The 10000-nt window shown below is 38.8% G+C and overlaps 1 long non-coding RNA gene across 1 annotated transcript in view; it reads right to left on the bottom strand.

Annotated features, from left to right (window-relative positions):
* The window catches only part of LOC118765675, a 20673-nt gene that overhangs the window by 6373 nt on the left and 4300 nt on the right, over positions 1–10000 (bottom strand). The window lies entirely within an intron of this gene.

The following is a 10000-nucleotide window of genomic DNA, read 5'->3' as shown; positions in this document are numbered from 1 at the left end:
TTTACCTCAATGAGGCCAAAACTGAATACATAAACAAGTGCCTGTCCAACAGTGATTGCATCATCCACACTCTCAACAGTGCACCTTTAAATATGGTTTCTGATTATAAATATCTTGGGTCATACATATCATCATCTGGAAAAGACTTTCTAACTAGAAAGGGTATGGCCTGGTCAGCCTGTAATGACATGCATAAGATCTGGTCATCAAATCTAAGTAGAGACTTCAAACTTGAAATATTCAAAGCCACAGTCGAACCAATTCTACTATATGGCTCAGAAACCTGGACGTTATCAAAGAAGCTTGAGAGGCGGTTGGATGGAACCTACGCTCGCCTCCTTATGAGAGCTCAAAATCTCTCGTGGAAGCGCCATCCAACCAAAATGCAAATATATGGGAAATTACCACCTGTGTCATCTCTTGTGAAAGGTAGGAGAGTCCAGTTTGCTGGACATTGTTGTAGAGCTGAAAAAGAAGTAATTTCTACTCTTCTCCTCTGGAAGCCATCTACTCGCAATACCAGAGGGCGCACACTCTCCTACCCTGATGTAATCTCCAGGGATACAGGCATCCAGCAACAGGACCTCCGTAATGCTATGATGGACCGTGAAGTCTGGCGTAACATAGTAAATTCCATTGTCTCGACCACGGTCGAACAATGATGATGATGATGTACGTACATCACTATATGTATATATAAATATAAAAAATGGAACAAAAACGCAATAGAGGACAATAAACATTTGGATAGATAGACGATACAAAGGCGGACAGGAGAAAAATCAATTAGAACGACAGAGAGAAAAAAAGAACGTGGTAAGTAACTTGCTTACCAACCACATGACTCTCGGTTTAGTCCCATTGTGTGACACGTTAGGCAAGTGTCTTCTACTATAGTATTGGGCTGACCAAAGCGTTGTGAATGGATTTGGTAGACGGAAACTGAAAGAAGCCCGTCGTATATATATATGTGTGTATATGTGTTTGTGTGTGTTTGTTTGTTTGTTTGTTTGTTTGTTTGTTTGTTTGTTTGTGTGTGTGTGTGTGTGTGTGTGTGTGTGTGTGTGTGTGTGGTGTGTGTGTGTGTTGTGTGTGTGTGTGTGTGTGTGCGTGCGCGCTTGTGTGTCTGTGTCTCCCCAACATTGCTTGACAACAGATACTGGCGTGTTTACGTCCCCGTAACTAAGCAGTTGGGCAAAAGAGACCGCTAGAATAGGTACTAAGCTACACTTTGATCTTAGCCAAAAGGCCGAGAAGCTTAGAAAGAGTGTTACACATTCATATATATGCGTATGCGTGGGCGTGCGTGTGTGGAATGCGTCCCCGCTTTTGGCACTATTTTATAAGTATTACTACGCTGTGTCTAAAGTTATATAGGTGTCGCTGCGCTGAATGTGGTCAGTTCGTGTAACATGAAAAAGTAATTAAACACGTAAAACAATAACAATGGCTTCATATCGGTTGTCTATCCCATTAGAACGAAATAATACATAACATGGTGGCAGCGGTAAATAATTAATCGGAAATTGTGCCTTTACAAACAAAACGGAAACACAACGAACCAGAAATTAACAAACTAAACATCGCTTCGTCTTCGGACACACATACACGAGAATCCAAAATGGCGACCCCCGTCGCCGAACAGTTGAATCTACATCCGACCACGAACTGGGACTCCGGTGATATCGTGGAAGCATTTAAGAAATTCAAACAGAAAACTCAACTAGCTTTCAAAAGTTTCCTGAAGATGAAAAGGTAAGCAATATCCTTTTATGGACGGGCGAAAAAGGTCTAGACCTATTCAATAGCTGGGACATGTCAGAATCGGATTGCAATAACCCAGACACACTTTTAGAGAAATTTGAAAGGCACCTAGAGCCCAGATCGAACCGTAGAATTCACAGATACGAATTCCAGGGCCTAAAACAAGACCCACAAGAAACGATTGACAATTTCCTGTCCAGACTAAAGAATGTTGCCGAAAAATGCAAATTCAAAGATAAGGACGAAAGAATTGTTGATCAATTAATATGGGGGTGCGCTCATAAAGAAGTTCAAAAATCCCTCAAAGCTCTCCAGTTGATAGAAGCAGTAGACACTGCAAGAGCATTCGAAGCCACTACCAAACAAATGGCCTCACTTACCTTACAAACAAGCTCACTAGGCAGCAGTGTAGATATTGTATCTAGGCACAGGACGAAACATACCCGCAAACAAAGAACATCCTAGTACTGTGGTACAGAACATGAGTTCGATAACCGGAAGAAATATCCTGCATTCGGTACACACTGCAAAGCATGTGGAAAACCTAACCACTGGGAAAAAATGTGTAGACTAAAAAAATCTCAGAAATACAAGCCCCAATTTTCAAAGAGAAGACAAAGAGATATACATGCACAACAACAGGAACAAAACACCTTAGAGGAGGAATTCTTGGCAGTCGGCACAATAAATGTGCATGAGATGGGAAATGACGACCAGAAAAAAAATGAGGTATACACAACAATAAGAATACAAAAGAAGTCTGGCAAGAAACGAATAAACATTGACTTAAGGCTGAAGATTGACACTGGAGCCCAGAGTGATATCTTGCCTGTCAACCTCTACAAAAAGATGTTCCCAGAACACATGACACAAGAGGAATCCTCACACCAAGTGATGTAATCCTCACTGCGTACGGAGGTACCAGGATTCCACAACTGGATAAAACAACAATTACAGGGACACACAAAGGAAAAATAATCAAGTGTTCTTTTTATGTCACAAGAACAGAAGGACCAGCAATTCTTGGACTCAATACCTGCAAAAAGCTAAATATTGTGTCAATCAATGGTGAAGTGAAAGCAGCTCCAAGCAGGATTGACAGTGATATGCCTATCAAAGACCGACCACCAATCACAAACAAAGAGGAACTGATAAGCATGTACCCTGAATGCTTTGACGATACAGTCGGGTGCTTTGTGAAATGTCGATACCATATAACAGTCGACCCCAATACCAAACCAATTGTTCACCCACCTCACCGCGTTCCATTAGAATTAAAAGAGAAGCTGAAGACAGAGTTGGACAAAATGGAAAAAAAAAGAAATAATCACCAAAGTGACACGACCAACAGACTGGGTAAATTCAATTGTGATCAAAGAAAAACCCAATGGTACCCTACGGATATGCCTTGACCCAAGGGACCTGAACAAGACATTAAAAAGAGAGTACCATCCAATTCCAACCCTTGAAGAAATCACACCATCATTGGCTGGGTCCAAATTATTCAGCAAACTGGATGCCAGTAATGGGTACTGGAATGTAAAGATAGACAAAGAGTCATCCATGCTCACTACCTTCAACACACCATTTGGCAGATATCGATTCAACCGACTCCCATTTGGATTGAAGGTGAGCCAAGATGTTTTCCAGCGCCAAATAGATGAGACCTACCAAGGCTGCAAGGAAGCAATTGGAAAGCAGATGACATACAAGTGCATGGCAAGGATAAGACCACAGACGACTTCAATTTACATGAAACTATGGAGAAAACCCGACTAGCAGGCATCAAACTCAATGCAGACAAGTGTGTGATAAAAGCAAAGGAGTGCAAATTCTTTGGAATTATATACTCTGCAGAGGGAGTTAAGCCAGACCCCGCTAAAGTGGAAGCCATCAGAGATATTAAAGATCCTAAAGACAGGAAGGAACTCAGGAGCTTCCTGGGACTCATCAACTACATGGGAGCCTTCATACCCAAGCTGGCCGATCACACTGCAAATCTCCGAGAGCTAAACAGAGATGACGTAGAGTCTGATTGGTGTGCTTCACACACACAGGATTTCAAAACAATCAAAAAGCTCATCAGTAAGGAGACAACTCTGCAATACTATGACAGATGCAAACCAGTAACACTCCAAGTCGATGCTTCTATGAGAGGAGTTGGCACTGATACAGGAAGGTAAACCCATTGCATATGCCTCGAAAGCTCTCTCACCCACAGAGACAAGGTACGCAAATATTGAAAGGGAACTCCTGGCAGTAGCATATCGATGTGAAAAGTTCCATACATACCTGTATGGCAAACATTTCAATATTGAAACAGACCATCGCCCGCTAGAACAAATACATAGAAAAAACCTGACAAAAGCACCAGCCAGACTGCAAAGATTACTGTTAAGGCTTCAAACATACGACTACGATATCAGGTACAAGCCAGGAAAAGACCAGATATTGGCGGATGTTCTTTCCAGACTATCCTCACATGATAAACAGGAGATGGAAGGACTAAGCATAAAGGTCCACCACATTGTAAATGTAACGACCACAAAGTTAGCAGAAATCAAAGAGGAGACCAGCAAAGATGAAGAACTCCAGCTCCTTACTCAGATGGTGATTCAGGGGTGGCCAGAAAAGAGACATCAGATGCAGCCCGTAATTCGTGAATATTGGGCCATCCATGATGATATATCAGTGGAGAATGGAATTCTAATGGCTGGATCCCGAATAATTATACCCAAGTCAATGCAAAAAGAGATTCTGGACAAGATCCACCAAGAGCATCTAGGAATGGAGAAATGCAAGCTCCGAGCCAAGTCAGCAGTGTATTGGGTAGGCATGTACAAAGACATAGAAAAGACAGTTTCTACATGCTACATCTGTCAAAAGTACAGAAATTCACAACAAAAGGAGGAAATGATATCTAGTGACATCAATATTACAACCTCATCTCCACACTACCCCAAAGGCCATGGGTTTATAGAAAGACAGGTGCAGACAGTGAAGAGAACAGTAGTCAAATGCCGAGAAACCAAGGAAGACCCACACCTGGCACTTCTGTCCCTACGAGCGACACCACTGAGAGCTGACATGAAATCCCCAGCAGAATTGCTGAATGGCAGGAAGTACAAAACTACCCTGCCAACTAAGATCCAACCTCCTATTGACCAGGAAGAGACAAGGGCAAAGCTAGCAGCCACTCAAAAACAATCACAGAAATATTACAACAAACATGCACAATACTTACCTCAGATACTTGGAGGACAACATGTGCATAATCAAGATCCCATAACTAAAACATGGATTCCAGCACAGGTTGTCAGTAGAGCTGAAAATCCAAGATCATATATAATAGAAACGGAATCTGGTAGGCAGCTGAGGCGCAACAGGGCCCACATCCGCCCAACACCAAAGCTGTTGAGGACAACGTGTACAACACCTGCTGCATCAGTGACAACACCCACAGAATCATCACCCCAACGGGCACCAACCACCCATCAGCAGACAACGTGTACAACACCTACTGCATCAGTGACAACACCCACAGAATCATCACCCCAATGGGCACAAACCACCCACCAGCAGCCCAACAACACACTTCAGACACCGGTGCGAAGCACAAGATCCACCAGATGGAGAAAGAACATCCTGCCACCAGTTCGATACCGTTAAAGAAAAAAACTGCTATGATTAATTTTATTTTACTCAATTTGGTTTTCATTTTCTTATTAAATTTTTTTTAGGCAATTGAAACTAATGGTATATTTTGAAAAAAAAATGTAAATATTTTCTCTTTTTATTCATGATAAAGTTTTTTCAAAAAAAAAAAGAAAAAAAATTAAAAGATAAGTAACTAATTCTGCTAGATTACAAAGCAGAGGCAGAATAATCTCACGGTTTCTGCTGCAGGATTGCCACCTCGCGCTGACAATCCATTAGAGTAAGGGAGACTACTATATTTGTCTTCACTGCCAAAAGATCCCTTTATTTTTTTTCAAGAAGGGATGTTACACATTCATATATACGCTAATGCATGGGCGTGCGCGTGTGGAATGCGTCCCCGCTTTTGGCACTATTTTATAAGTATTACTACGCTGTGTCTAAAGTTATATAGGTGTCGCTGCGCTGAATGTGGTCAGTTCGTGTAACATGAAAAAGTAATTAAACACGTAAAACAATAACAAGGGCTTCATATCGGTTGTCTATCCCATTAGAACAAAATAACACATAACAAAGAGTAAGTTCAGTGGTCAATTTATTCGACTAAGGGCGGCGTCACAGCATAGAATAACACCAGGTTCTACGTGTTACAAAAGCTCATGGGAGACAACTTTTCGACAATTATCTCCCTTAGCTCAACGTTAGCTTAAATTCGATTCAATTCGAATTTTCTGCACGCTAAAAGATACACATACCGCCGTTGATATTTTACCTAAGTAAAGCAGCGAGCTGGCAGAAACGTTAGCATGTTGGGCAAAATGTTTAGCGGTATTACGTCTGTCTTTTAGTTCTGAGTTCAAATTCCGCCGAGGTCGACTTTGCTTTCATCCTTTCGGGTTCGATAAATTAAGTACCAGTTGTGTACTGGTTCGATCTATTCGACAGGCACCCCTCCTCCAAAATTTTGGGCCTTGTGCCTAGAGTAGAAACGAATATTTTACCCCTGTTAATAATTTATATATTTACATATATGTGCACACTGTTACCAAATTTTATGTTTTTTACGTATTTGAGCGTCAAAATATTTACAACGTTGCTATGATTGTGTATATTTTCTAAGTTTGTGTGTATGTTCATAATTTAGTGTATATTTTTTTCAGTCTATGGATCATGTGGTGATTTTCACATATACATACATACACAAGTGCATGCACGCACACACACACACACACACAAATTTTTTTCGTAATGAGATAAAAAAAACCAAGGCTGTGTAGATTTTAGAACATTTACAGATAGAAGGTATCTATACATACAGATAGATGTAAGAAGTCTAGGAAACTACAACTACTACTACTACAACTACTACTACTTCTTCTACTACTACTACTACTACTACTAATACCACTACTACTTCTAATAATAATAATAACAACAACAACAACAATAATAATAATAATAATCCTTTCTACTAAATTTTGGGTGGGTGGGGAGATAGTCGATTAGATCGACCCCAGTGTTTCACTGGTATTTATCAACCCCGAAAGGATGAAAGGCAAAGTCGACCTCAGCGGAATTTGAACTTAAAACGAAATACGGCTGAGCATTTTGACCGGCGTGGTAACAATTCCGGAAGTTCACCGCTTTGATGATGATGATGATGATGATCATGACCAAGATAATAGTAATCCTTTCTACTTTAGACACAAGGCCTGAAATTTTGGGCATGGGGAACAGTCGATTACATCGACCCTAGTGCGTAACTGTTACTTATTTCATCGACACCGAAAGGATTTTTGGCAAAATCGACCTCGGTGGAATTTGAACTCAGAGCATAGCGACAGACGAAATACCACTAAGCATTTTGTCCAGCGCGCTAACGATTCTGCCAGCTCCCCGCCTTAATAATAATAATAATATAATAATAATAATATAATAATAATAATAATAATAATAATAATAATAATAATAATAATAATAATAATAGTAACAATAATAACAATAATAACAATAATAATAATAATAATAATAATAATAATGATAATAATAATAATAATAATAATAATAATAATGCCGATACACACAGATAGAGAAATTAAGGCCAACAGACCAGATATAGTTGTCAGAGATCATGAAGAAAAAAAAATGCTTTCTAATTGATGTATCAATACCGGCAGATGACAACGTATCTCTAAAAGAAATGGAGAAACTCTTAAAATACAAAGACCTGGAAATAGAGGTAACTAGAATGTGGAACCTGAAAACAGAAACAATTCCTATCATAGTAGGTGCATTAGGCATGATAAAAAAATATTCAGACAAATACATAACAAAAGCACGAGGACTTACAAACACATATAACATACAGAAAATTGCACTACTAGGCACTGCACACATCCTACGCAGAACACTTTCCATACAATAACCGTCAGAGCATCACAACAAATCACAGCACATACCCAAGGCACACAGAGCTGCGCTCGGTAGTGAAGTGAAAGCACGCTATAAAAATAAAACTACTGAATAATAATAATAATAATAAAATAATAATAATAATATAATAATAATAATAATAATAATAAATGAATGTACTACACCGGGCTCCCCATTCAAAAACAAATCTAATTTAATAATATCGGTAGAATGGGATAAAGGACCCCGTAGAAGACTTGAAGGAAGCGGTATTTTAACGAAAATACCCACAACAACGAAATTTTACTGCCATACAAAGCACAGTTTCTCTTATGCACGATGTCTCGGTGAAATATATGCGAATGACACACGAAATCAACACCAGAAAGTTTACAAGTTATAAAAAGGAAATTGAACAAAACAGTAAGTACACAAATTGAGTAATTACGCATACACTCCAATGTCTACACAATCATATACATTTTGATATCCATGGGACTACACATACATCCCAATGTTTACACAACTACATGAAATTTATTGGACACACATACACGTATATGAAAACACGTGCCACAAATGAAGCAAAAATGAAAAACAACAAAGCATGACTATTTTTTTTATTAACAGAGACAGAGTGAACAATTCATAAGTTTAAAAACACCACAAAAAACTATTCTCGGAGATAAATCTATCAATAAAAAGAAAAAATACTGACGAAAACAGATTTGTTAGCCTTAAGAAGCTACGTTACTAGTAATGTTTACATGTAGAGAACTCGGATGTGGTGTTGTCTCAAAAAATTAACCCTAAACAGATAGATCCGTTCCCTAATGCCAATGTCCGAGCTCGTCATGCCTCAATGCCAAAGCAAAATACAAACCGAATTTGTTATCAGCCAGAACACCAAGGACCACATACTCGAATGATAAACCAGATTCCATACGAAAAATCAACTACAGGTTCAAATCTTCCCGAAACGCAGGAGCTGGAAGTACCCACAACCGGAATATTCCAAGAGATGGTCATACATGCTCGTCGTCAAATAATAAAAAGAAAAAGAATGAAAAATGGTCTAGGGGAGATAATAAAGAAGTTCTTACGGCCTTCTATCAGGCCATATATTTCCCCACAAATGAATCTAATACTGTACAAACCTACTTAAACTGGAGACAGAAACACCTTGAAGTAAGACCATACATAGATAGTAACAAACTTGCCAACGTCAGAAGAAATATTATAAAAAAGAAATAACTCACTGAATTAGAGATTGACCAAATTAAACAATCAGTAAGGGATAAAAGGAACGAAGTTGCAGCTAAAGAATATACTATAGAGGAAATAATTTTAGACCAGCTCAGATCTGATGGAAATGCAATAATGATTGAAAGAGATAATGTAACTGATAAGCAAAATGAAATACTCTCTGAGCCAACCAAAAACATAAGACAGATGAAAATCAAATAGATGAAGAAAGTCACAGAGAAATTGACCCAACAGAACTACATGATCTAAAAATATCAAATCACGAAGAAATAACACACAATGAAAAGATCCCTTGGATAGATAGAATATCTAGAGACTTAGATTCCTTAGAAGGGCAAGTGGTAGGATATCAAGGTAGAGGATGTAAGATCTGCTCTCATGAAGTCAAGCAAATGGAAGTCTCTAGGAAAGTATAAAATTCCTAATTTCTGGTTAAATGCCTTCCAAGAGAGCCATGAACTGCTAACAAAAATGTTTTCCAACAACCTAGTATGATTCCTTCTTGGCTAGTTAATGTCGTAATATTCCTATTACCAAAAAATGAAGAAACAAATGAACCAAAAAATTACAGACCCATAACAACAATGTATAAAATGCTAACATCTGCCTTGACTGAATAGTTTTTTAATAGAAGGTGGCATATTCCATAATGAGCAAAAAGAATGTAAACCTGGGCCTTATGATTGTAAAGATCAGCTACTCATCAATAAGATGATCTTGGAAGATTGTCACAAAAGACACAGTAACTTGTCGATAGCCTGGATAGACTATAAAAATGCTTTTGATATTCTACCACATAACTAGATTAAGAAATGGCTGGAAATGTATAAAATAGCACCTACTCTGCGAAACTTCTTGTCTGTAAGTATGAGATAATGGAGAACCACACTGCCTTTGAACA

Source organism: Octopus sinensis, linkage group LG12, assembly GCF_006345805.1.
Source record: "Octopus sinensis linkage group LG12, ASM634580v1, whole genome shotgun sequence".
NCBI lineage: Eukaryota > Metazoa > Mollusca > Cephalopoda > Octopoda > Octopodidae > Octopus > Octopus sinensis.
Note: the sequence above shows the minus strand (reverse complement) of the source record. Positions and strands in the feature narration are given on the sequence as shown.